Below are 27679 nucleotides of genomic sequence, written 5' to 3' on the forward strand. Positions count from 1 at the left end.
TTCTTTCTTTCTTTCTTTCTTTCTTTCTTTCCTTCTTTCTTTCCTTCTTTCTTTCTTTCTTCTTGTTCTCCCTTTTATTCTGAGCCATGTGGATGAAAGGCTCTAGGTGCTCCAGCCAGGAGTCAGTGCTGTGCCTCTGAGGTGGGAGAGCCAACTTCAGGACACTGGTCCACAAGAGACCTCCCAGTTCAATATAATGTCAAATGGTGAAAATCTCCCAGAGAACTTCATCTCAACACCAGCACCCAGCTTCACTCACAGACCAGCAAGCTACAGTGCTGAACACGCTATGCCAAACAACAAGCAAGACAGGAACACAACCAAACACATCAGCAGAGAGGCAGCCTAAAATCATAATAAGTCCACAGACACCCCAAAACACACCACCAGAGGTGTACCTACCCACCAGAAAGACCAAGATCCAACCTCATCCACCAGAACACAGACACTACACCCCTCTACCAGGAAGGCTACACAACCCACTGAACCAACTTTAGCCACTTGGAACAGACACCAAAAACAGCAGGAACTACGAACCTGCAGCCTGAAAAACAGAGACCCCAAACACAGTAAGATAAGCAAAATGAGAAGACATAAAAACACACAGCAGATGAAGGAGCAAGATAATAACCCACCAGACCTCACAAATGAAGAGGAAAGAGGCAGTCTACCTGAAAAGGAATTCAGAATAATGATAGTAAAGATGATACAAAATCTTGGAAATAGAATAGACAAAATGCAAGAAACATTTAACAAAGACCTACAAGAACTAAAGATGAAGCAAGCAATGATGAACAACACAATAAATGAAATTAAAAGTACTCTTGATGGGATCAATAGCCAAATAACTGAGGCAGTAGAACGGATAAGTGACCTGGAAGATAAAATAGTGAAAATAACTACTGCAGAGCAGAATAAAGAAAAAAGAATGAAAAGAACTGAGGGCAGTCTTAGAGACCTTTGGGACAACATTAAACACACCAACATTCGAATTATAGGGGTTCCAAAAAAAGAAGAGAAAAAGAAAGGGACAGAGAAAATACTTGAAGAAATTATAGTTGAAACCTTCCCAAATATGGGAAAGGAATTATTTAATCAAGTCCAGGAAGCACAGAGAGTCCCATACAGGATAAATCCAAGGAGAAATACGCCAAGACACATATTAATCTAACTGTCAAAAATTAAATACAAAGAAAACATATTAAAAGCAGCAAGGGAAAAACAACAAATAACACACAAGGGAATCCCCATGAGGTTAACAGCTGAACTTTCAGCAGAAACTCTGCAAGTCAGAAGTGACTGGCAGGACATACTTAAAGTGATGAAGGAGAAAAACCTGCAACCAAATTATGGTACCCAGCAAGGATCTCATTCAGATTTGATGGAGAAATTAAAACCTTTACAGACAAGCAAAAGCTGAGAGAGTTCAGCACCACCAAACCAGCTTTAAAACAAATGCTAAAGGAACTTTTCTAGGCAAGAAACACAAGAGAAGGAAAAGACCTACAATAACGAATGCAAAACAATTAAGAAAATGGGAAGACGAACCTACATATTGATAATTACCTTAAATGTAAATGAACTAAAGGCTCCCACCAAAAGACACAGATTGGCTGAATGGATACAAAAACAAGACCCATATATATGCTGTCTACAATAGACTCACTTGACACCTAGAGACACATACAGACTGAAAGTAAAGGGATGGAAAAAGATATTCCATGCAAAGGGAAACAAAAAGAAAGCTGGAGTAGCAATTCTCACATCAGACAAAATAGACTTTAAAATAAAGACTATTAGAAGAGACAAAGAACGACACTAGGGACTCGGAGGGGAAGATGGCAGAAGAGTAAGACACGGAGATCACCTTCCTCCTCACAGATACACCAGAAATACATCACACAAGGACCAACTCCTACAGAACACCTACTGAACGCTGGCAGAAGACCTCAGACCTCCCAAAAGGCAAGAAACTCCCCACGTACCTGGGTAGGGCAAAAGAAATAAAGGAGACAAAAGAATAGGGACAGGACCTGCACCAGTGGGAGGGAGCTGTGAAGAAGGAAAGGTTTCCACACACTAGGAAGACCCTTCGCAGGCAGAGACTGTGGGAGGCGGAGGGGGGGAGCTTCAGGGCCGTGGAGGAGAGTGCAGCAACAGGGGTGCGGAGGACAAAGTGGGGAGATTCCCGCATAGAGAGGATTCGTGCCAACCGGCACTCACCAGCCCGAGAGGCTTGTCTGCTCACCCACTGGGGTGGGTGGGGCTGGGAGCTGAGGCTCGGTCTTTGATTGGAGCGAAGGGAGAGGACTGGGGTTGGCGGTGTGAACACAGCCTGAAGGGGTTAGTACACCACGGCTAGCCAGGAGGGAGTCCAGGAAAAGGTCTGGAGCTGCCGAAGAGGCAAGAGACTATTTCTTCCCTCTTTGTTTCCTGGTGCGCGAGGTGACGGGATTAAGAGCGCTGCTTAAATGAGCTCCAGAGACGGGCGCGAGTCGTGGCTAAAAGCGCGGACCCCAGAGACGGGCAGGAGACACTAAGGCTGCTGCTGCCGCCACCAAGAGGCCTGTGTGCGAGCATGGGTCACTGTCCACACCTCCCTTCCGGGGAGCCTGTGCAATCTGCCACTGTCAGGTTCCCGGGATCCAGGAACAACTTCCTTGGGAGAACGCACGGCAAGCCTCAGGCTGGTGCAATGTCATGCCGGCCTCTGCCGCATCAGGTTCTCCCTGCACTCCGTGCCCCTCCCTCCCCCCGGCCTGAGTGAACCAGAGTCCCTGAATCAGCGGCTCATTTAACCCAGTCCTCTCTGAGCGAAAAACAGACGCCCTCCGGCGACCTACACGCAGAGGCATGGCCAGATCCAAAGCTGAGCCCCTGGGAGCTGTGAGAACAAAGAAAAGAAAGGGAAATCTCTCCCAGCAGCCTCAGAAGCAGCATATTAAAGCTCCACAATCAACTTGATGTACCCTGCATCTGTGGAATACCTGAATAGACAACGAATCATCCCAAATTGAGGAGGTGGGCATTGAGAGCAAGATTTATGATTTTTTCCAATTTTCCTCTTTTTGTGAGTGTGTATGTGTATGCTTCTGTATGAGATTTTGTCTTTATAGCTTTGCTTCCACCATTTGTCCTAGGGTTCTATCCATCCATTTTTAAAAAATTTTTTTCTTAATAATTATTTTTTAATTTAATAACCTTATTATACTTTATTTTATTTTACTGTATCTTCTTTCTTTTGTCCTTCCTATCCTCCTTACTTACCTCCTTCCTTAATCCGTCCGTCCGTCCGTCCATCCCTCCCTCCTTTCTTTCTTTCATTCCTTCTTTTCTTCTTTCTTTCTTTCTTCCTACTTCTACTAATTCCTTCTCTCTTCTTTTTCTCCCTTTTATTCTGAGCCATGTGGATGAAAGGCTCTTGGTGCTGCAGCCAGGAGTCAGTGTTGTGCCTCTGAGGTCAGAGAGCCAACTTCAGGACACTGGTCAACAAGAGACCTCCCAGGTCCACATAACATCAAATGGCGAAAATCTCCTAGAGAACTCCATCTCAACGCCAGCACCCAGCTACACTCAACGACCAGCAAACTACAGTGCTGGACACCCTATGCCAAACAACTAGCAAAACAGGAACACAACACCCCCCATTAGCAGAAAGGCTGCCTAAAATCATAATAAGTCCACAGACACCCCAAAACAATCCACCAGACGTGGACCTGCCAACCAGAAAGACAAGATGCAGCCTCATCCACCAGAACACAGGCACTAGTCCCCTCCACCAGGAAGCCTACACAACCCACTGAACCAACTTTAGCCACTGGGGACAGACACCAAGAACAAAGGGAACTACGAACCTGCAGTCTGCAAAAAGGAGACCCAAAACACAGTAAGATAAGCAAAATGAGAAGACATAAAAACACACAGCAGATGAAGGAGCAGTATAAAAACCCACCAGACCTAACAAATGAAGAAGAAATAGGCAGTCTACCTGAAAAAGAATTCAGAATAATGATAGTAAAGATGATCCAAAATCTCGGAAATAGAATAAAGAAAATGCAAGAAACAATTAACAAGGACCTAGGAGAACTAAAGATGAAACAAACAATGATGAACAACACAATAAAGGAAATGAAAAACACTCTAGATGGGATCAATAGCAGAATAACTGAGGCAGAAGAACGGATAAGTGACCTGGAAAAGAAAATAGTGGAAATAACTACTGTAGAGCAGCATAAAGAAAACAGAATGTAAAGAACTGAGAACAGTCTCAGAGACCTCTGGGACAACATTAAACACACCAATATTCAAATTATAGGGGTTCCAGAAGAAGAAGAGAAAAAGAAAGGGACTGAGAAAATATTTGAAGAGATTATAGTTGAATACTTCCCTACTGTGGGAAAGGAATTAGTTAATCAAGTCCAGGAAGCACAGAGAGTCCCATACAGGATAAATCCAAGGAGAAATATGCAAACACATATATTAATCAAACTGTCAAAAATTAAATACAAAGAAAACATATTAAAAGCAGCAAGGGAAAAACAACAAATAACACACAAGGAAATCGCCATAAGGTTAACAGCTGATCTTTCAGCAGAAACTCTGCAAGCCAGAAGGGAGTGGCAGGACATATTTTAAGTGATGAAGGAGAAAAACCTGCAACCGAGATTAGTCTACCCAGCAAAGATCTCACTCAGATTTGATGGGGAAATTAAAAGCTTTACAGACAAGCAAAAGCTGAGAGAGTTCACCACCACCAAACCAGCTTTACAACAAATGCTAAAGGAACTTCTCTAGGCAAGAAACACAAGAGAAGGAAAAACCTACAATAATGAACCCAAAAACAATTTAGAAAATAGGAATAGGAACATACATATCGATAATTATCTTAAATGTAAATTGACTAAATGGTCCTACCAAAAGACACAGTTTGGCTGAATGGATACAAAAACAAGACCCACATATATGCTGTCTACAAGAGACCCAGTTCAGACATAGAGACACATACAGATTCAAAGTAAGGGGATAGATAAAGATATTCCATGCAAAGGGAAACCAAAAGAAAGCTGGAGTAGCAATTCTCATATCAGACAAAATAGACTTTAAAATAAAGACTATTAGAAGAGAAAAAGAAGGACACTACATATTGATCAAGGGATCAATCCAAGAAAAGATATAACAATTGAATGTATTTATGAACCCAACATAGGAGCCCCTTAATACATAAGGCAAATACTAAAAGCCATTAAAGGGGAAATCGACAGTAACACATTCATAGTAGGGCACTTTAACACCCCAGTTTCACCAATGGAATGTTCGTCCAAAATGAAAATAAATAAGGAAACCCAAGCTTTAAATGATACATTAAACAAGAGGAACTTAATTGATATTTATAGGACACTCCATCCAAAAACAACAGAATACACATTTTTCCCAAGTGCTAATGGAACATTCTCCAAGATAGATCATATCTTGGGTCACAAATGAAGCCTTGGTAAATTTCAGAAAATTGAAATTCTATCAAATATCTTTTCCAACCACAACGCTATGAGACGAGATATCAATTACAGGAAAAGATCTGTAAAAAATACAAACACATGGAGGCTAAACAATACAGTACTTATTAACGAAGTGATTATGAAGAAATCAAAGAGGAAATTTAAAAATACCTAGAAAAAAATGACAATGGAGACACGATGACCCAAACCTATGGGATGCAGCAAAAGCAGTTCTAAGAGGGAAGTTTATAGAAATAAAAGCCCACCTTAAGAAACAGTAAACATCCCGAATAAACAGCCTAACCTTGCACCTAAAGCAATTAGTGAAAGAAGAACAAAAAACCCCAAAGTTAGCAGAAGGACAGAAATCATAAAAATCAGATGAGAAATAAATGAAAAAGAAATGAAGGCAATGATAGCAAAGATCAATAAAACTAAAAGCTGGTTCTTTGAGAAGATAAGCAAAATTGATAAAGCATTAGCAGACTCATCAAGAAAAAAAGGGAGAAGACTCAAATCAATAAAATTAGAAATGAAAAAGGAGAAGTAACAACTGACACTGCAGAAATAAAAAACATCATGAGAGATTACTACAAGCAACTCTATCGCAATAAAATGGACAATCTGGAAGAAATGGACAAATTCTTAGAAATGCACGACCTGCCAAGAGTGAATCAGGAAGAAATAGAAAATATGAACAGACCAATCACAAACACTGAAATTGAAACTGTGATTAAAAATCTTCCAAAAACAGGGCTTCCCTGGTGGCGCAGTGGTTGAGAGTCCGCCTGCCGATGCAGGGGACACGGGTTCGTGCCCCGGTCCGGGAGGATCCCGCATGCCGCGGAGCGGCTGGGCCCGTGAGCCATGGCTGCTGAGCCTGCGCGTCCAGAGCCTGTGCTCCGCAACGGGAGAGGCCACGACAGTGAGAGGCCCGCGTACCAAAAAAAAAAAAAAAAAAAAAAAAAAAAAAAATCTTCCAAAAACAAAAGCCCAGAACAAGATGGCTTCACAGGCGAATTCTATCAAACATTCAGAGAGGAGGTAACACCTATCCTTCTCAAATTCTTCCAAAATATAGCAGCAGGAGGAGCACTCCCAATCTCATTCTACAAGGCCACCATAACCCTGATACCAAAACCAGACAAGGATGTCACAAAGAAAGAAAACTACAGACCAATATCACTGATGAACATAGATGCAAAAATCCTCAACAAAACACTAGCAAAAAGATTCCAACAGCACATTAAAAGGATCATACACCATGATCAAGTGGGGCTTATTCCAGGAATGCAAGGATTCTTCAATATATGCAAATCAATGAATGTGATAAACGATATTAACAAATTGAAGGAAAAAATACATTTGATTATATCAATAGATGCAGAGAAAGCTTTCGACAAAATTCAACACCGATTTATGATAAAAACCCTGCAGAAAGTAGGCATAGAGGGAACTTTCTTCAACATAATAAAGGCCATATATGACAAACCACAGCCAACATCGCCCTCAAAGAAGAAAACCTTAAAGCATTTCCACTACGATCAGGAACAACACAAGGTGGCCCACTCTCACCACTCTTACTCAACATTGTTTTGGAAGTTTTAGCCACAGCAATCAAAGAAGAAATGGAAATAAAAGGAATGCAAATCTGAAAAGAAGCAGTAAAATGTCACTGTTTGCAGATGAAATGCTACTATACCTAGAGATCTTAAAGATGCTACCAGAAAACTACTAGAGCAAATCAATGAATTTGGTAAAGTAGCAGGATACAAAATTATTGCACAGAAATCTCTGGCATTCCTATACACTAATGATGAAAAATCTGAAAGTGAAATCAAGAAAACACTCCCATTTACCACTGCAACAAAAAGAATAAACTATCTAGGAATAAACCTACCTAAGGAGACAAAAGACCTGTAATCAGACAATTATAAGACACTGATGAAAGAAATTAAAGATGATACAAATAGATGGAGAAATATACCAGGTTCTTGGAGTGGAGGAAACAACATTGTGAAAATGACTCTACTACCCAAAGCAATCTACAGATTCAATGCAATCCCTATCAAACTACCACTGGCATTTTTCACAGGACTAGAACAAAAAATTTCACAATTTGTATGGAAACACAAAAGACCCCGAATAGCCAAAGCAATCTTGAGAACGGAAAATGGAGCTGGAGGAATCAGGCTCCATGACTTCTGACTATACTACAAACATACAGTAATCAAGACAGTATGGTACTGGCACTAAACAGAAAGATAGATTAATGGAACAGGTTAGAAAGCCCAGAGATAATCCCATGCAGATATGGTCACCGTATGTGTGATAAAGGAGGCAGGAATGTACAGTGGAGACAGGACAGCCTCTTCAATAAGTGCTGCTGGGAAAACTGGACAGGTACATGTAAATGTATGAGATTAGATCACACCCTAACACCATACACAAAAATAAGCTCAAATGGATTAAAGACCTAAATGTAAGGCCAGAAACCATCAAACTCTTAGAGGAAAACATAGGCAGAACACTCTATGACATAAATCACAGCAAGATCCATTTTGACCCACCTCCTAGAGAAATAGAAATAAAAACAAAAATAAACAAATGAGACCTAATGAAACTTCAAAGCTTTTTCACTGCAACAGAAACCATAAACAAGACCAAAAGACAACCCTCAGAATGGGAGAAAATATTTGCAAATGAAGCAAGTGACAAAGGATTAATCTCCAAAATTTACAAGCAGCTCATGCAGCTCAATAAAAAATAAAAAACAACCCAATCCAAAAATGGGCAGAAGATCTAAATAGACATTTCTCCAAAGAAGATATACAGACTGCCACCAAACACATGAAAGAATGCTCAACATCATTAATCATTAGAGAAATGCAAATCAATACTACAATGAGATATCATCTCACAGCAGTCAGAATGGCCATAATCAAAAAGTCAAGAAACAATAACTGCTGGAGAGGGTGTGGAGAAAAGGGAACACGCTTGCACTGCTGGTGGGAATGTGAATTGGTACAGCCACTATGGAGAACAGTATCGAACTTCCTTAAAATACTACAAATAGAACTACCATATGACCCAGCAATCCCACTACTGGGCATAAACCCTGCGAAAACCAAAATTCAAACAGAGTCATGTACCAAATGTTAATTGCAGCTCTATTTACAATAGACCAGAGATGGAAACAACATAAGTGTCCATCATCGGATGAATGGATAAAGAAGATGTGGCACATATATACAATGGAATATTACTCAGCCATAAAAAGAAATGAACTTGAGCTATTTGTAATGAGGTGTATGGACCTAGAGTCTGTCATACAGAGTGAAGTAAGTCAGAAAGAGAAAGACAAATACCATATGCTAACACATATATATGGAATCAAGAAAAAAAATATCATGAAGAACCTAGGGGTAAGACAGGCATAAAGACACAGACCTACTAGAGAATGGACTTGAGGATATGGGGAGGGTGAAGAGTAAGCTCTGACAAGGCGAGAGAATGGCATGGACATATATACACTTCCAAGAGTAAGATAGACAACTAGTGGGAGGCAACCGCATAGCACATGGAGATCAGCTCAGTGCTTTGTGACCACCTGGAACGGTGGGATAGGGTGGGTGGGAGGGAGGGAGATGCAGGAGAGAGGAGATATGGGAACATATGTATATGTAAAATTGATGCACTTTGTTATAAAGCAGAAAAAACACACCATTGCAAAACAACTATACTCTAATAAAAATGTAAAAATAAAAATAAAGACTATTAGAAGAGGCAAGGAAGGACAAAACATAATGATCAAGGGAACTGTCCAAGAAGAAGATATAACAATTGTAAATATTTATGCACCCATCATAGGAGCACCTCAATACATAAGGCAGATACTAACAGCCATAAATGGGGAAATCAACAGTAACACGTTCATAGTAGAGGATTTTAACACCCCACTTTCACTAATGGAAAGATCATCCAAAATCAAAATAAATAAGGAACACAAGCTTTAAATGATACATTAAAAAGATGGACTTAGTTGATATTTATAGGACATTCCATCCAAAAAGAACAGAATAAACATTTTTCTCATGTGCTCATGGAACACCCTCCATGAAAGATCATGTCTTGCGTCACAAATCAGGCCTTGGTAAATTTAAGAAAATTGAAATTGTATCAAGTATCTTTTCCGACCACAATGCTATGAGACTAGATTTCAATTACAGGAAAAGATCTGTAAGAAATACAAACACATATAGGCTAAACAATACATTACTTAATAACGAACTGATCACTGAAGAAATCAAAGAGGAAATCAAAAAATACCTAGAAACAAATGACAATGGAGACACGACAACCAAAATCTATGGGATGCAGTAAAAGCAGTTCTAAGAGGGAAGTTTATAGCAATACAATCCTACCTTAATAAACAGGAAACATCACGAATAAACAACGTAACCTTACACCTAAAGCAATTAGAGAAAAAGAACAAAAAGCCCCAAAGTTAGCAGAAGGAAAGAAATGATAAAGATCAGATCAGAAATAAATAAAAAAGAAATGAAGGAAACTATAGCAAAAATCAAAAAAACTAAAAGGTGGTTCTTTGAGAAGATAAACAAAATTGATAAACCGTTAGCCAGACTCATCAAGAAAAAAACGGAGAAGACTTAAATCAATAGAATGAGAAATGAAAAAGGAGGAGTAACAACTGACACTGTAGAAATACAAAAGATCATGAGAGATTACTACAAGCAACTTTATGCCAATAAAATGGACAACCTGGAAGAAATGGACAAATTCCTAGAAATGCACAACGTGTCAAGATTGAATCAGGATGAAATAGAAAATATGAACAGACCAATCACAAGCACTGAAGTTGAAACTGTGATTAAAAATCTTCCAACAAACAAAAGCCCAGGACCAGATGGCTTCACAGGCGAATTCTATCAAACATTTAGAGAACAGGTAACACCTATCCTTCTCAAACACTTCCAAAATATAGCAGTGGGAGGAGCACTCCCAAACTCATTCTAAGAGGCCTCCATCACCCTGATACCAAAACCAGACAAAGATGTCACAAAGAAAGTAAACTACAGGCCAATATCACTGATGAATATAGATGCAAAAATCCTCAACACAATACTAGCAAACAGAATCCAACAGCACATTAAACGGATCATACACCATGATCAAGTGGGCTTTATCCCAGGATTGCAAGGATTCTTCAATATACGCAAATCAATCAATGTGAAACACCATATTAACAAATTGAAGGAGAAAAACCATATTGTTAACTCAATAGATGCAGAGAAAGCTTTCTACAAAATTTAACATTCATTTATGATAAAAACCCTGAATAAAGTAGGCATAGAGGGAACTTTCCTCAACATAATAAATGCCATATATGACAAACCAACAGCCAATATTCTCTTCAATGGTGAAAAACTGAAAGCATTTCCACTAAGATCAGTAAAAAGACAAGGTTGCCCACTCTCACCACTCTTATTTGAAATAGTTTTATAAGTTTTAGCCACAGCAATCAGAGAAGAAATGGAAATAAAAGGAATGCAAACTGAAAAGACGAAGTAAAGATGTGACTGTTTGCAGATGACATGCTACTATAAATAGAGAATCCTAAAGATGCTACCAGAATACTACTAGAGCTAATCAATGAATTTGGTACAGTAGCAGGATACAAAATTAATGCACAGAAATCTCTGGCATTCTTATACACTAATGACGAAAAATCTGAAAGTGAAATCAAGAAAAGACTCCCATTTACCATTGCAAGAAAAATAATAAAATATCTAGAATAAATCTACTAAGGAAACAAATGACCTGTATGCAGAAAATTATAAGACACTGATGAAAGAAATTAAAGATGATACAAATAGATGGAGAGATATACCATGTTCTTGGATTGGAATAATCAACATTGTGAAAATGACTATACTACCCAAAGCAATCTACAGATTCAATGCAATCCATATCAAACTACCACTGGCATTTTTCACAGAACTAGAACAAAAAATTTCACAATTTGTATGGAAACACAAAAGACCCTGAATAGCCAAAGCAATCTTGAGAAAGAAAAATGGAGCTGGAGGAATCAGGCTCCCTGACTTCTGGCTATCCTACTAACTACAGTAATCAAGACAGTATGGTGCTGGCACAAAAAGAGAAATATAGATCAATGGAACAGGATAGAGAGCCCAGAGATAAACCCATGCACATATGCTCACCTTATCTTTGATAAAGGATGCAGGAATGTACAGTGGAGACAGGACAGCCTCTTCAATAAGTGGTGCTTGGAAAACTGGACAGGTACATGTAAATGTATGAGATTAGAACACTCCCTAACACCATACACAAAAATAAGCTCAAAATGGATTAAAGACCTAAATGTAAAGCCAGAAACTATCAAACTTGTAGAGGAAATCATAGGCAGAACACGCTATGACATAAATCACAGCAAGACCCTTTCTGACTCACCTCCTAGAGAAATGGAAATAAAAGCAAAAATAAACAAATGGGACCTAATGAAACTTCAAAGCTTTTGCACAGCAGAGGAAACCATAAACAAGACCAGAAGAGAATCCTCAGAATGGGCAAAAATATTTGCAAATGAAGCAACTGACAAAGGATTAATCTCCAAAATTTACAAGCAGCTCATGCAGCTCAATAACAAAAAAACAAACAACCCAATCCAAAATTGGGGAGAATACCTAAATAGACATTTCTCCAAAGAAGATATACAGATTGCCAACAAACACATGAAAGAATGCTTAACATCATTAATCATTAGAGAAATGCAAATCAAAACTATAATGAGATATCATCTCGCACAAATCAGAATGGCCATCATCAAAAAATCTAGAAACAATAAATGCTGGAGAGGGTGTGGAGAAAAGGGAACACTCTTGCACTGCTGGTGGGAATGTGAATTGGTACAGCCACTATGGAGAACAGTATCGAACTTCCTTAAAATACTACAAATAGAACTACCATATGACCCAGCAATCCCACTACTGGGCATAAACCCTGCGAAAACCAAAATTCAAACAGAGTCATGTACCAAATGTTAATTGCAGCTCTATTTACAATAGCCAGGAGATGGAAACAACATAAGTGTCCATCATCGGATGAATGGATAAAGAAGATGTGGCACATATATACAATGGAATATTACTCAGCCATAAAAAGAAATGAACTTGAGCTATTTGTAGTGAGGTGGATGGACCTAGAGTCTGTCATACAGAGTGAAGTAAGTCAGAAAGAGAAAGACAAATACCATATGCTAACACATATATATGGAATCTTAGGGAAAAAATGTCATGAAGAACCTAGGGGTAAGACAAGCATAAAGACACAGACCTACTAGAGAATGGACTTGTGGATATAGGGAGGGGGAATTGTAAGCTGTAACAAAGTGAGAGAGTGACATGGACACATATACACTACCAAATGTAAAATAGATCGCTAGTGGGAAGCAGCTGCATAGCACAGGGAAATCAGCTCGGTGCTTTGTGACTACCTAGAGTGGTGAAATAGGGAGTGTTGGAGGGAGAGAGACAGAAGAGGGAAGAGTTATGGGAACACATGTATATGTATAACTGATTGACTTTGTTATAAAGCAGAAGCTAAGACACAATTGTTAAGACATTATACTCCAATAAATATGTAAAAAAAAAAGAAAGAAAGAATCAGCAAACTGGAAAAGAAAAAAATAATAATAAAATTAATTTTTTAGAAACTTTTTAAAAGATATGATTTATAAAATAGATAACTTATAAGGACCTAGTGTATAGCACGGAGAACTCTACTCAGTATTCTATAATGACCTATGTGGGAAAAGACTGAAAAGTGTGGATATGTGTATATTTATAACTGATTCAATTTGCTGTACAGCAGAAACTAACACAACATTGTAAATCAGCTATACTCCAATAAAAACTAAATATATATGTGATAAAAGGGAAAAAATCATAAAAATAAACAAAAAATATATGGTGATACATATTATATATATTATATAATGGAATATTATTCAGCCATGAAAAACGAGGCTATCCTGCAATTTGCGATGACATGGATGGTCTTTGAGCACATTATGCTATGTGAGATAAGTCAGGCAGAGGAAGATAAGTACAGTATGATATCACTTATATGTGGCATATAAAACAGTCAAACTCAAAACAGAGAATAAATTGGTAGTCATCAGGAGATGGGGGTGGGTGGATAAGATTGATGTTGTTTAATGGCACAAATTTGCAACAAGTAGTACATAAGCCATAGAGATCTAATGCACAGTATAATGAATATAGGAAACAATATTGTTCTATAATTATGTAATGTGATAAATATCCCTACAATGACAATTATATTATAATACATAAATGTATCAAAGTGACACATTGTACACCCTAAATTTTTACAATATTATATGTCAAATTTATTCCTTAAAAAACATAAAAAAGAAAACCACTTTTCCAGTAAAGAGTAAACATAAGAATTATATCTGAATTATCCTCAGAATCCATGCAAGTAAGAAGAAATTGAAGTGAAATATTTAAAGTATTGAGAGAAAAAACACCAACCTAGAATTCTGTAACCTGTAAAATTATCCATCAAAAGTGAAGAAGATATATAGACTGTGTCAGTCAAACAATAATTGAGGGAAATTGTTGCCAGTAGATTTACCTTGGAAGAAATGTTAAGAAGAGTTCTTCAATGGAAGGAAAATGATATAGATCAGACACTCAGACCACACACACAAAAAAAAGGAAGGGCATTGAGAAAGAATAAGTGAAGGTAATTATTTTCTTATTTTTCCTAGTCTTTTTCAAAATTTGATTGAGGTATAATTGATATTAAAAAAAACTGCACCTATTTAATGTATGCAATTTTATGAGTGTGACATATGCATACAACCGTGAAACCATTGCCACAAATGAAGTAATAAATATCTCTGTCATCTCTAAGAGTTTCCTCCTTCTCTTTTGGTTTTGGTTTTATCTTTTTTCTAGTAACAACACATAACATGAGATCTGCCTTCTTAACAAATTGTAAGTGTACAATAGACTATTGTTAACTATAGGCACAATGTTGTACAACCCATCTCTAGAACTTATTCATCTTGCATAACTGAAAGTTTATACCCACTGAATAGTAACTCCCCATGACCCCTTCCTTGAGGCTTTCTCAACCACCATTCTACTATCTGCTTCTATGAGTTTGACTATTTTGTATACTTTATTTATTTAGATACTTTAGATAAGTGGAATCCTGCAGCATTTTTCCTTCTGTGTTTGGTTTATTTTACTTAGCATAACATCCTCCAAGTTTATCCATGCTGTCACATATAGAAGAATTTCCTTCTTTTTTAAGGATGAAAAATATTTCCCTGTGTGTGTGTATAAAATATTTTCTTTACCCATTAATCTGTTACAGACATTCAGATTGTTTCTACACCTTGTCTTATGAGAATAATGCTTCAATGAACATGGCAGTGCAAATATTGGATACCTTTAGAAAAATACCCAAAAGTGGGGCTGCTGGGTCATATGGTAATTTGATTTTTAATTTTTTAATGAGCTTCCATAATGTTTGCAATAATGTATACAACATTTTACATTTCTACTGACAGTATACAAGTGTCCCAATTTCTTCACATCCTCACCAACACTTGTTATGTTTTGATGTGTTTATAATAGCCACCCTAACAGGTGTGAGGTGATATCTCATTGTGGTTTTGATTTCTTTTCTCTGATGATTACTGATGTTGAGCACCTTTTTATGTAACTGTTGGCCATTTGCATGTCTTTATTGGAGAACTATCTATTCAGTTTCTTTGCCCAATTTTAAAGCAGATTACTTGTTTTTTGGCTATCCACTTGAAGTAGTTTCTTATATGTTTCAGATATTAGCCACTTATCATATATATGTCTTGCAAATATTTTCTCACATTTCATAGGTCACCTTTTCATTCTTTGATTGTTCTTTGCTCTGAAGAAGCTTTTTTGTTTGATGTACTCCTTGTTGTCCATTTTTCCATTTTTACCAGTGTTTTCAGGGTCATATCCAACGATATCTTTGCCAAGACCAACGTCAAAAATCTTTTCACCTATGTTTTGTTCTAGTTTAACAATTTCAGATCTTACTTTTAAGTCCTTAAATGATGCTGACTTTATTTTTGGGTGTGGTGTAAGATAAGGATCCAATTTCTTTATATTGCATGTGTGTATCCAGTTTTTTCAACACTATTTGTTAAAGAGTCTATTATTTCCCCATTGTGTATTCTTGGTGCCCTTCTCAAAAATCATTTGACTGTAGAATGGTCAAAGAAAGATGGTGGTGTAGGAAAACACTGAGCTCACCTCCCCCTCACTAACACATCAAAACTACAACTACATTTAGAATGACTCTCACTTAAATTGACCTGGGGGCTGGAAAGACAGCTCTTCTACAAGCAAGGCTATAAAGAAAGATTCACACAGAGTAGGGTAGGAAGGAAGGTGAAGCAATCTGGTTGGGACTTGCACCCCCAGTGGGGGACACAGAAGAGGAAGAGGATATCACAAGTTGGGAATCCTCCCTGGGGAGCAAGGGGTTTGAGCCACATATTAGGCATGCCAGTCCTGTAGTCCAACACTGGGAAGATAAGCCCCTTAGCTAATATGAAAACCAGTGGGGTTTACCAGACAGCTATAAGAAACTGAGATTCTGCTCTTTGCCTTCAAGAAGCACATACACAGACATGCTTATTTCCAGTCACAGCATGGACATAGCAGATTAAAAACTCCTTGGGGCTTGCCAGGACCACCCCAGCATACCCCCCACACCAGCCCACACCAGGATTCTCTTCCAGCTTCTCTTGTTCCAGTGCTGCTCCTCATTAAGGGGAAGGGTGCTGTGCCAATGAGAATGTGCACACGTGGAGGGAACAAACCTGGCTTGGACCCTGTCCTTGCCTCTGACTAGAGTGGAGGCAGCCATTTCCAACACAGGCATCAGTGCACACACTCAGGGGGAGCAAAATTAGATTCAGGGCAGAGAACACCATCACTGGAGCTTGCATACCTACACAACTTTAAGAGGATGTGAAGCCAGCTCAGTAGTGAGCCACAAATCTCTCTGGCCCTAACCTAGCATCTAAACAAGGCACACCCAAGGGGTAAAATAGGAAACCAGCACAGGATTGCTACCCCAAGCCACCAGGCCCCGGCCATGATCCAATCAAAACAGACTGCCATCACCACATGGAGAAAACAAACTCCCTCAGGACTCCTATCCAGCTCTTTAGGCTCCAACCCTATCCCAATAGGGCGGTGATGTACAGGGAGCATAGAAACCTCAGCTTGCACCTGGCTCTGGTTTTACCCCTGCAACTGCAGACATATGTCCCACCAAAGTGCTGGATGCCAGCATACCATGAAAAAGACATGGCCTGTGCTCACTTCAACTCCAGCTCTCCCATCAAAGGCACTGGGCACACGCAGACTGCTTAGAAATGCTCCCAAACAAAGATATCTCTTAAAGACTGATAGGTAACTGTTTCACCTAACTTCATTCATACAGAGAAAATTAAGCAAAATGAGAAGACACAGAAATATGTTTCAAATGAAAGAACAAGAAAAACTCCTGAAAAATGTCCTAATGAAACAGAGATAAATCATTGACCTGATAAAGAATTCAAAGCAATAGCAAAAAGAATGCTAACTGAACTAGGGAAAAGAAGAGATGAACACAGTGAATTTTTTTTAACATCTTTATTAGAGTATAATTGCTTTACAATGGTGTGTCTGTTTCTGCTTTATAACAAAGTGAATCAGTTATACATATACATATGCCCCATATCTCTTCCCTCTTGCATCTCCCTCCCTCCCCACTCCATATCCCACCACTATAGGTGGTCACAAAGCACCGAACTGATCTCCCTGTGTTATGTGGCTCTTTCCCACTAGCTATCTATTTTACGTTTGGTAGTGTATATATGTCCATGCCACCCTCACACTTTGCCACAGCTTACCCATCCACCTCCCCATATCCTCAAGCCCATTCTCTAGGATATCTGTGTCTCTGTTCTTGTTTTGCACATAGGTTCTTCATGACTTTTTTTTTTAGATTCCATATATATTACTTATCATACAGTATTTGTCATTCCCTTTCTGACTTACTTCATTCCGTATGACAGACTCTATCTAGGCACATCCACCTCACTACAAATAACTCAATTTCATTTCTTCTTATGGCTGAGAATACCCCATTGTATATATGTGCCACATCTTCTTTATCCATTCATCTGTTGATGGACACTTAGGTTGCTTCCATGTCCTGGCTACTGGAAGTAGAGTTGCAATGAACATTTTGGTACATGACTATTTTTTTTTGTACATTTAATTTAATTATTTTTTACATCTTTATTGGAGTATAATTGCTCTACATTGGTGTGCTAGTTTCTGCTTTATAACAAAGTGAATCAGTTATACATATACATATGTTCCCATATCTCTTCCCTCTTGTGTCTCCCTCCCTCCTACCCTCCCAATCCCACTCCTCCAGGCGGTCACAAAGCACCAAGCTGATCTCCCTGTGCTACGCAGCTGCTTCCCACTAGCTATCTACCTTACGTGTGGTAGTGTATATATGTCCATGCCTCTCTCTCGCTTTCTCAGACCTTACCCTTCCCCCTCCCCATATCCTCAAGTCCATTCTCTAGTAGGTCTGTGTCTTTATTCCTGTCTTACCCCTAGGTTCTTCATGACATTTTTTTTCTTATTTCCATATATATGTATTAGCATATGGCATTTGTCTTTCTCTTTCTGACTTCACTCTGCATAACAGACTCTAGGTCTATCCACCTCATTACAAATGGCTGAATTTCGCTTCTGTTAATGGTTGAGTAATATTACATTGTATATATGTGCCATATCTTCTTTATCGATTCATCCGATGATGGACACGTAGGTGGTTTCAAACTCCAGGCTATTGTAAATAGAGCGGCAATGAACATTTTGGTACATGACTCTTTTTGAATTATGGTTTTCTCAGGGTATATGCCCAGTAGTGGGATTGCTGGGTCGTATGGTATTTCTACTTTTATTTTTTTAAGGAATCTCCATACTGGTCTCCATAGTGGCTGTATCAATTTACATTCCCACCAGCAGTGCAAGACTGTTCCCTTTTCTCCACACCCGCTCCAGCATTTATTCTTTGTAGAACTTTTTTATGATGGCCATTCTGACCGGTGTGAGATGATATCACATTGTAGTTTTGATTTGCATTTCTCTAATGATTAATGATTTTGAGCATTTTTTCTTGTGTTTATTGGCAATCTGTATATCTTCTTTGGAGAAATGTCTATTTAGGTCTTCTGCCCTTTTGTGGATTCGGTTGTTTGTTCTTTGATATTGAGCTGCATGATCTGCTTGTAAATTTTGGAGGTTAATCCTTTCTCAGCTACTTCATTTGCAGATATTTTTGCCCATTCTGAGGGTTGTCTTTCGGTCTTATTTATGGTTTCCTTTGCTGTGCAAAAGCTTTTCAGTTTTGTTAGGTCCCATATGTTTAATTTTGTTTTTATTTCCATTTCTCTAGGAGGTGGGTCAAAAAGGATCTGCTGTGATTCATGTCATAGACTGTTCTGCTGATGTTTTCATGTAAGAGTTGGATAGTGACTGGCCTTTCATTTAGGTCTCTAATCCATTTTGAGTTTATTTTTGTGTACAGTGTTAGGGAGTTTTCTAATTTCATTCTTTTACATGTAGCTCTCCAGTTTTCCCAGCACGACTTATTGAAGAGGCTGTCTTTTCTCCACTGTATATTCTTGCCTCCTTTATCAAAGATAAGGTGACCATATGTGGGTGGATTTATCTCTGGGCTTTCTATCTTGTTCCATTGATCTATATTTCTCTTCTTGTGCCAGTTCCATACTGTCTGCATGACTTTAGTTTTGTAGTATAGTCTGAAGTCAGGGAACCTGATTCCTCCAGCTCCATTTTTCGTTCTCAAGATTGCTTTGGCTATTCGAGGTCTTTGTGCATCCATACAAATTGTGAAATTTTTTGTTCTAGTTCTGTAAAAAATGCCAGTGGTAGTTTGATAGGGATTGCATTAAATCTGTAGATTGCTTTGGGTAGTAGAGTCATTTTCACAACGTTGATTCTTCCAATCCAAGTACATGGTATATCTCTCTATCTATTTGTGTCATCTTTAATTACTTTCATCAGTGTCTTATAGTTTTTTGCATACAAGTCTTTGGTCTCCTTAGGTAGGTTTATTCCTAGATATTTTTTTCTTTACGTTGCAATGGTAAATGGGAGTGTTTTCTTAATTTCAGTTTCAGATTTTTCATTATTAGTGTATAGGAATGTAGGAGATTTCTGTGCATTAATTTTGTACCCTGCTACTTTACCAAATTCATTGATTAGCTCTAGAAGTTTCCTGGTAGCATTTTTAGGATTCTGTATGTGTAGTATCATGTCATGTGCAAAACAGTGGCAACTTTACTTCTTCTTTTCTGATTTGGATTCCATTTATTTCTTTTTCTTCTCTGATTGCTGTGGCTAAAACTTCCAAAACTATGTTGAATAGTAGCGGTGAGAGTGCGCAACCTTGTATTGTTCCTGATCTTAGTGGAAATGGTTTCAGTTTTTCACCATTGAGGACGATGTTGGCTTTGGGTTTGTCATATATGGCCTTTATTATGTTGAGGAAAGTTCCCTCTATGCCTACTTTTTGAAGGGTTTTTATCATAAATTGGTGTTGAATTTTGTCGAAAGATTTCTCTGCTCCTATTGAGATGATCATATGGTTTTTCTCCTTCAATTTGTTAATATGGTGTATCACGTTGATTGATTTGCATATATTGAAGAATCCTTGCATTCTTGGGATAAACCCCACCTGATAATAGTGTATGATCTTTTAATGTGCTGCTGGATTCTGTTTGCTGGTATTTTGTTGAGGATTTTTGCATCTATGTTCATCAGTGATATTGCCCTGTAGTATGTTTTCTTAGTGACATCTTTTTCTGGTTTTGGTATCACACTGATGGTGGCCTCGAAGAATGAGTTTCGGAGTGTTCCTCCCTCTGCTATACTTTGGAAGAGTTTGAGAAGGATAGGCGTTAGCTCTTCTCTAAATGTTTGATAGAATTCCCCTGTGAAGACATCTGTTCCTGTGCTTTTGTTAGTTGGAAGATTTTTAATCACAGCTTCAATTTCAGTGCTTGTGATTGGTTTGTTCATATTTTCTATTTCTTCCTGGTTCAGTCTCGGAAGGTTGTGCATTTCTAAGTATTTGTCCATTTCTTTCAGGTTGTCCATTTCATTGGCATATATAGTTGCTTGTAGTAATCTCTCTTGATCCTTTATATTTTTGCAGTGTCAGTTGTTACTTCTTTTTCTTTTCCAATCCTATTGAGTCTTCTCCCTTCATTTCTTGATAAGTGTGGCTAATGGTTTATCAATTTTGTTTATCTTCTCAAAGAACCAGCTTTTAGTTTTGTTGATCTTTGCTATCGTTTCCTTCATTTATTTTTCATTTATTTCGGATCTGATCTTTACGATTTATTTCCTTCTGCTACCTTTGCGGTTTTCTTGTTGTTTCTCTAATTGCTTTAGGTGTAAGACTAGGTTGTTTTTTTGAGATGTTTCTTACTTCTTAAGGTAGGCTTGTATTGCTATAAACTTCCCTCTTAGAACTGCTTTTTCTGCATCCCATATGTTTTGGGTCATTGTGTTTTCATTGTCATTTGTTTCTATGTATTTTTTTTATTACCTCTTTGATTTCTTCAGTGACCTCTTGATTATTAAGTACTGTGTATTTTAGGCTCCATGTGTTTGTATTTCTTTCAGATTTTTTCCTGTAATTGACATCTAGTCTCATAACATTGTGGTCAAAAAAGATATTTGATACGATTTCAATTTTGTTAAATTTACCAAGGCCTTATTTTTGACCCAAGATATGAGCTATCCTGGAGAATGTTCCATGAGCACTTGAAAAGAATGTGTATTCTGTTGTTTTTGGATGGAATGTCCTATAAATATCAATGAAGTACATCTTGTTTAATGTATCATTTAAAGCTTGTGTTTCCTTATTTATTTTCATTTTGGATGATCTGTCCATTGGTGAAAGTGGGGTGTTAAAGTCCCCTACTATGAATGTGTTACTGTCGATTTCCCCTTTTATGGCTGCTAGTATTTGCCTTATGTATTGAGGTGCTCCTATGTTGGGTGCATAAATATTTACAATTGTTATGTCTGCTTCCTGGATCAATCCCTTGATCATTATGTAATGTCTTTCTTTGTCTCTTGTAATAGTCTTTGTTTTAAAGTCTATTTTGTCTGATATGAGAATTGCTACTCTACCTTTATTTTGATTTCCATTTGCATGGGATATCTTTTTCCATCTCCTCAATTTGAGTCTGTATGTGTTCCTAGGTCTGAAGTACGTCTCTTGTAGACAGCATATATACGGGTCTTGTTTTTGTATCCATTCAGCCAGTCTATGTCTTTTGGTTGGAGAATTTAATCCATTTCCATGTAAGGTATTTATCTATATGTATGTTCCTATTATCATTTTCTTAATTGTTTTCGGTTTATTATTGTAGGTCTTTTCCTTCTCTTGTGTTTCCTGCCTAGAGAAGTTCCTTTAGCATTTGTTGTAAAACTGGTTTGGTGGGCTGAATTTCTTAGCTTTTACTTGTCTGTAAACCTTTTAATTTCTCATCAGATCTGAATGAGGTCCTTGCTGGGTAAGGTAATCTTGGTTGTAGGGTTTTCTCTTTCATCACTTTAAATATGTCCTGCCACTCCCTTCTGACTTTAAGAGTTTCTGCTTGAAGATCAGCTGTTAACCTTATGGGGATTCCCTTATGTGTTACCTGTTGTTTTTCGCTTGCCGTTTTTAATATTTGTTCTTTGTATTTAATTTTTGATAATTCGATTAATATGTGTTTTGGCATGTTTCTCCTTGAATTTATCCTGTATGGGACTCTTTCTGCTTCCTGGACTTGATTAACTATTTCCTTTGCCATATTAGGGAAGTTTTCATGTAAAATCTGTTCAAATATTTTCTCCGTCCCTTTCTTTTTCTCTTCTTTTTTTGGAACCCCTATAATTCGAATGTTGGTGTGTTTAATATTGTCCCAGCGGTCTCTGAGACTGTCCTCAATTCTTTTCATTCTTTTTTCTTTATTATGCTCTGCAGTAGTTATTCCCACTATTTTATCTTCCAGGTCACTTATTCGTTCTTCTGCCTCTGTTATTCTGCTATTGATGTCTTCTAGATAATTTTTAATTTCATTTATTGTGTTGTTCATCTCTGTTTGTTTGCTCTTTAGTTCTTCTAGCTCCTAGTTAAATATTTCTTGTATTTTCTCCATTATATTTCCAAGATTTTGGATCTTCTTTTCTATCATTATCCTGAATTGCTTTTTCCTCTTGTTAGGTCTGGTGTGTTTTTGCCATGTTCCTTCATCTGCTGTGTGTTTCTCTGTCTTCTCAATTTGGTTAACTTCCTGTGTTTGGGGTCTCCTTTTCACAGGCTGCAGGTTCGTAGTTTCTGTTGTTTTTGGTGTCTATCCCCAGTGGCTAAGTTTGGTTTATTGGGCTGCGCAGGCTTCCTGGTGGAAGGTACTAGTACCTGTGTTCCGGTGGATGAGGCTGGATCTTGTGTTTCTGGTGGGCAGGCCCACGTCTGATGGTGTGTTCTGGGGTGTCTGTGGCCTTATTATTACTTTAGGCAGCCTCTCTGCTAATGGATGGGGTTGTATTCCTATCTTGCTAGTTATTTGCCATAGGGTGTCCTGCACTGTAGCTTGCTGGTCGTTGAGTGGAGCTGGGTCTTGGCATTGAGATGGAGATCTCTGGGAGATTTTCACCATTTGATATTATGTGGAGCTTGGAGGTCTCTTGTGGACCAGTGTCCTGAACTTGGCTCTCCCACCTCAGTGGCACAGCCCTGATGCCTGGTTGCAGCACCAAGAGCATGTCCTCCACACAGCTCAGAATAAAAGGAAGAAAAAAAAGAAAGAAAGAAAGAAGAAGATAAAATAAAAATAATAAAGTTATTAAAATAAAAAATAATTATTAAGAAAAAAATATTTTTCAATAATTAAAATGAAGGTCAGAAAAAACCCTAGGACAAATGGTAATAGCTATGTTATACAGACAAAATCACACACAGAAGCATATTCATACACACTCACAAAAAGAGAAAAAGGGAAAAAAAATATATATATATATCCTTGTTCCCAAAGTCCACCTCCCCAATTTGGGATGATTCATTGTCTCTTCAGGTATTCCACAGATGCAGCGTACATCAAGTTGACTGTGGACATTTAATCCTCTGCTCCTGAGGCTGCTGGGAGAAATTTCTCTTTCTCTTCTTTGTTTGCACAGCTCCCAGGGTTCAGCTTTGGATTTTAACCTGCCTCTGCGTGTAGGTCCCCTGAGGGCATCTGTTCTTCGCTCAGACAGGACCGGGTTAAAGGAGAAGCTGATTCGTGAGCTCTGGCTCACTCACCCCCAGGGGGAGGGAGGGGTACGGATGCGGGTTGAGCCTGGGGTGGCAGAAGCCAGCGTGGCATTGCACCAACCTGAGGTGTGCCGTGTGTTCTCCCGGGGAAGATGTCCCTGGATCATGGGACCCTGGCAGTGGTGGGCTACACAGTCTCCCGGGGGGGGGGGGGGTATGGATAGGGACCTGTGCTTGCACACAGCCTTCTTGGTGGCTGCAGCAGCAGCCTTAGCATCACATGCCCATCTCTGGGGTCCATGCTGATAGCCGTGGCTCGCCCCCATCTCTGGAGCTCCTTTAAACGGCGCTCTTAATCCCCTCTCCTTACGTACCAGGAATCAAAGAGGCAAGAAAAAGTCTCTTGTCTCTTAGGAAGCTCCAGAACTGTTCCTGGACTCCCTCGCAGCTAGCTGTCGCCCACTAGCCCCCTTCAGGCTGTATTCACATGGCCAACCCCAGTCCTCTCCCTGGGATCTGACTGTAACCCAAGCCTCAGCTCCCAGCCCCCGCCCGCCCCAGCGGGTGAGCAGACAAGCCTCTCGGGCTGGTGAGTGCTTGTCGGCATCGGGCATCGATGCTCTGTGCGGGAATCTCTCTGCTTTACCCTCCGCAACCCTGTTGTTGTGCTCTCCTCCGGGACACTGAAGCTCCCACCACCCCCACCCCCCGCCACCCACAGTCTCCATCCACAAAGGGCCTTCCTAGTGTGTGGAAACCTTTCCTCCTTCACAGCTCCCTCCCACTGGTGCAGTTCCTGTCCCTATTCTTTGTCTCTGTTTTTTCTTTTTTCTTTTGCCCTACCCAGGTATGTGGGGAGTTTCTTGCCTTTTGGGAGGTCTGAGGTCTTCTGCCAGCGTTCAGTAGGTGTTCTTTAGGAGTTGTTCCACATGTAGATGTATTTTTGATGTATTTGTGGGGAGGAAGGTGATCTCTGCGTCTTACTCTTCCACCATCTTGAAGCTCCTCCACAGTGAAAATTTTAACAAAGTACTGGAAAATATAAAAAAGAACCAGTCAAAGATTAAAAAAATAACTGAAATGAAAAATTCTCTAGAAGGAACTAACAGCAGACTAGGTGATATGAAGATTGCATAAGTGATTTGGAAGATAGAACAATGTAAATCACCCAATAAGAACATCAAAAAGAAAACTAAATTTTTAAAAATTAGAATTATATAAGGGACCTATGGGAAAGCATAAGTGTACTAACATTTGCAAAATATGGATCCCAGAAGGAGAAGAGGGAAAGGGGTAGAAAATACATTTGATCAAATTATGGCTGCAAACGTTCTGAAAATGATGAGGAAGGAAACAGATATCCAGGTACAGGAAGTACGGAGTCTCCCAAACAAAATGAACCAAAAGAGCCCCACACCAAGACATACCATGCTTAAAATGGCAAGAGTTAAAATTAAAAGAGAATTTTAAAGACAGGAAGAGAAAAAAAAAAACACATAAAAAGAACCCCCCATAAAGCTTTCAGCTGATTTTTTTCAGCAAAAACTTGGCAGGTAAGAAAGGAATGGCTTGATATATTTATAGTGCTGAAAGGAAAAATCCTAAAATCTAGGATACTCTACTCAGCAAGGTTATCATTCAGAATTGAAGGAGAGATAAAGAGCTTCTCAGACAAGCAAAAACTGAAAGAGTTCATTGTAACTAAACAGGCCTTACAAGAATTATTAAATGATCTTCTTTTGGAAAAGAAAAGGTTACAACAAGAAATGAAAAATATAGATGGGGGAAAGGCAAATATATAGTAAATGCTGTGGCTCAATCACTTAAATAAGTTAATATGAAGGTTAAAATACAAAAATTGTAAATCAACTATAAGTGCAATAAAGAGTTAAGGGGTACACATGAAGATGTAAAATATGACATAATAAAAATGTGGGGGGAGGAGAGTAAAAAATATAGAGATTTTAGAATGTGTTTGAACTTAATGACCACCAGTTGAAAACAAGCAGATATAGAGTTTAACATACACGAACCCCAAGGTAAACACAAATCAAAAGCTTACAATAGATAGACAAAACCTGGAGGGAAATGATCACAAGAATATCACAAAAGAAAATCATCAAACCACAGGGGAAGAAACTAATAGAAGAAGAAAGGAATAGGGAAGAACTGCCAAAAAAAACAGGAAACAAGTAACAAAATGGTTATAAGTACACACCTATCAGTAATCACTTTAAATGTCAATGGGCTAAATGCTCCAATCAAAAGACATGGGGTGACTGATTGGCAAAAAAATAAAAAAAGAACCCATCCATATGCTGCCTACAAGAGATTCATTTCAGAGCCAAAGAAACAAACAGTCTGAAAGTGAGGGGATTGAAAAAGATATTCCATGCATACTGAAATAACAAGAAAGTCGGCGTAGCAAAATTCATATCAGGACAAAGCCAGCTTTAAAACAAAATGTATAACAAAGGCAAAGAAAGGCATGATGTAATGATAAAGGGGTCACTACAAGAAGAAGATATAATATTTCTAAACATATATGCTGCTAATATAGGAGTACCTAAATATATAAAGCAAATATTAACTGATACAAAGGGAGAAGTTTACAAGAATATAAGAATAGCAGAGGACAGTAACACCCCACTTACAATGATGTGCAGATCATTCAGACAGAAAATCAGTAAGGAAAACATAGCCTTAAATGACACATTAGGCCACTGGGAAATAATAGATATTTACAGGACATTCCATCCAAAAACAGCAGAATACACATTCTTTTCAAGTGTACATGGAATATTCACTGATACATCACATGCTAGGTCACCAAACAATTCTCAACAAATTTAAGAGGATAGAAAGTATATCAAAGCTTTGGGGGCGTGAAGATGGCAGAAGAGTAAGATGTGGAGATCACGTTCCTCCGAACAGATACATCAGAAATACATCTACACGTGGAACTGCTCCTATAGAACACCCACTGAACACTGGCAGAAGGTCTCAGACCTCCCAAAAGGCAAGAAACTCCCCCATGTACCTGGGTAGGGCAAAAGAAAAAAAGAATAAACAGAGACAAAAGGATAGGGATGGGACCTGTAGCAGTGGGAGGGAGCTGTGAAGGAGGAAAGGTTTCCACACACTAGGAAGCCCCTTCACGGGCGGAGACAGCGGGTGGCAGAGGGAGGGGAGCTTTGGAGATGCAGAGGAGGGTGCAGCCACAGGGGTGCGGCGGGCAAAGTGGAAAGATTCCCGCACAGAGGATCGGTGCCAACCAGCACTCGCCAGCCCGAGAGGCTTGTTTGCTCACCCGCTGGGGCGGGCGGGGGCTGGGAGCTGAGTCTCGGGCTTCGGTGGGATTGCAGGGAGAGGACTGGCAGCGTGAACAGAGCCTGAAGGGGTTAGTGCACCATGGCTAGCCAGGAGAGAGACCGGGAAAAAGTCTGGACCTATCGAAGAGGCAAGAGACCTTTTCTTCCCGCTTTGTTTCCTGCTGCGCGAGGAGAGGGGATTAAGAGCAGTGCTTAAAGGAGCTCCAGAGACAGGCTCGAGCTGTGACTATCAGCACAGACCCCAGAGACGGGCATGGGACACTAAGGCTGCTGCTGCAGCCACCAAGAAGCCTGTGTGCAAGCACAGGTCACTATCCACACCTCCCCTCCGAGGAGCCTGTGCAGCCCGACACTGCCAGGGTCCCATGATCC

The sequence above is a fragment of the Aethalodelphis obliquidens genome, unplaced genomic scaffold, assembly GCF_003676395.1.
Source record: "Aethalodelphis obliquidens isolate GAN/ISIS:26980383/991018 unplaced genomic scaffold, ASM367639v1 scaffold92, whole genome shotgun sequence".
NCBI classification, from domain to species: Eukaryota; Metazoa; Chordata; class Mammalia; order Artiodactyla; family Delphinidae; genus Aethalodelphis; species Aethalodelphis obliquidens.